Genomic DNA, 2422 nt, shown 5'->3' with positions numbered 1-2422 from the left:
AAAAAAAAGAAAAAAAAGAAAAAAAGAAAAAAAAAGAAAAAAAAGAAAAAAAGAAAAAAAAGAAAAAAAAGAAAAAAAAGAAAAAAAAAGAAGATATGAAAACTATAAAGGAGATAGTGTCATGGAACACCAGGGCTGGAAGGTACTACTACTTCCTGTTTATTATGCTTAACCACTACCTGAGCTGCAACATGAGATGAGGAGAAAAATCTTCAATCTGTATAATAATGGCTACAACAATATCAAAAATCCACATGCTTCTTTTGCATTTACTGTTTTAAAAGACTTCCTTTCACTGCATTTTTCTCAGCTGACTTTAACTTTGTAAGCTCGAACAATCCTCATGGCTCAGTCTTGCAAGTAGCTGGCATTATGGTTACAGACTCTTGTGATGTTTATTTTATCACCCATTCTAATTCAATTTCCATTCTCAAGCTCTCTAAGAAGAATGAATAGAGGCCATTCATAATGTAATTTTCACGGACTTTTGTAACATGCTTTGTTTCATTTCACTTCACACATTTAATATTCCTAAAGTCCATCCATTCTTGAATTGCAGTGGGTGCTCCAATGAATTCCTATTTCAAATCTCATAGTAGCATAATAGAAAATGTTACTCACCCAAATAAGGAAGAAATACCAGGTCAAGATAAAAGGAAATTTGATCCATATTGAAGACATTTTATCAAGTTTTTAGAATAAATATTTAAGACCATTTATAGCATTCCCAATGAAAGCTTCTTGTAGATAAACGAACTTCTCCATGACTTTTCCCAGTGATACTAACTGTGCTGGACTCTTCCCTTATTCCTTGGATCCTCAGACTCAACAAGGCACAATCTGAGCACAGAAGGACTCTTAGAGATTGGAGTTACTCTTATTGAACACCTAAGGACTTACCCATATTTTGAAGGAAATATTCATAATGGAGTGTCAGATTTTTCTTTTAAAAAATCATAAATAGTTCCTTTAAAAATAAAAGAAGCTGAGGAGGAAGGCGACCCTGTAGGAGGACCAGCAATTTCAGTTAATCTGGACCTCTGAGACCTGGACCACTAAAAAGGCAGCATATACCAACTGATATGAGACCCCCCAACACATATACAGCAGAGGACTGCTGGGTCTGTGTTCAATCAGAAATGAAGCACCTAACCCTCAAGAGAGTGGAGGCCCCCAGGGAGTTTAGAGTTCAGGTGGGGTGGGGGTGGGAATAGCTTTGTGGAGACAGGGGGTGGGTTGGAGGTATGGGATGTGAAACAATCATAGGGTGGAAGGGGGGGGAATGAATTCTGGAGTGTAAAAATAAGGGTTTATATTAGCTTAAAACTGAGTGGAGTTATAGTGGTAGCTCAAGACAGAGAGTTAGAACCAAGAACTGAAACATAGGCCATGGAGGAATGCTGCTTACTGGCTTGCCCCTCATGGCTTGCTCAGCCTGTTTTCTTATAGTACCCAAGACCGCTAGTCTTGGGGGTGGGCACTACCCACTGTGAGCTGGTCCCTTTCATATCAATCAGGCTTGCCACAGGCCAAGCTGGTGAGGACATTTCTTAAATGAGGTTCACTCTTTCCAAGTGACTAGAGATTGTGTTGAGTTGATGAAAAGTCAGCCAGCATAGATAAAGAGAGTCCAGCAATGTAGTTAGTGTATCAGTTACTTTTCTATTGTTGAGATACAATACTTTGACCAAGGCTACTTATAGAAAAAGGAATTTATTTGATTTTAACATTCCAGAGGCAGGGGAACTGTGGCAACAGGTGGCAATCGCAGCACCAGGAGTAGCTGAGAGCTCACATACATATTTAACCACAAGTTGGAAGCAGAGAGAATGAATTTAAAACCTCAAAGACCATTTCCAGTGACATACTTCAACAAGGCCATTTCTCCAAAAACTCCACGAATAGTGCCACCAATTGGGTGGCATTTGTCTGAGACAATGGGGGACATCTCTTTCAGACCACCACAGATAGAAATCACTCACTCCACACTAAATAAATGTAAATTACAGTATTAAACCTGCCATGTATCAGTTAGGACTGTGGGGGATTAATGTCCTCCTGTTTAATGAGAAGTAGGAAGTGATATTCTTCCTAGGCTCAACATTTGCTCTTTTAAAACTTTTTTTTCTTTAGAATCAGGCCTGATGGTGCAAACCTGCAATCCCAGGTTCTTGGAAGACTGAGGATCAGAAATTCAAGCCCAGCCTGAGCTAAAGAGTGATTTTTTTAGGCGATCCTTCCTATATAGCTTAACACAACACTGTCTTAAAACAAAGAGCAGTAGAAGGTGGTTTGAGGACAAAGCACAACAGTAAAGCACTTGCCCAGTATGGCAGAGGCCCTGAGTTCAATTCCCAGGGCTGCCAGTACCAAACAAGAACAGGGTCTAAGCACATTTCCATGTTTGGAATGATAAAAGATG

This window comes from Grammomys surdaster, unplaced genomic scaffold (genome assembly GCF_004785775.1).
Source record: "Grammomys surdaster isolate TR1022 unplaced genomic scaffold, NIH_TR_1.0 278, whole genome shotgun sequence".
In the NCBI taxonomy this organism is placed as follows: Eukaryota; Metazoa; Chordata; class Mammalia; order Rodentia; family Muridae; genus Grammomys; species Grammomys surdaster.
This window is presented reverse-complemented; position numbering follows the sequence as displayed.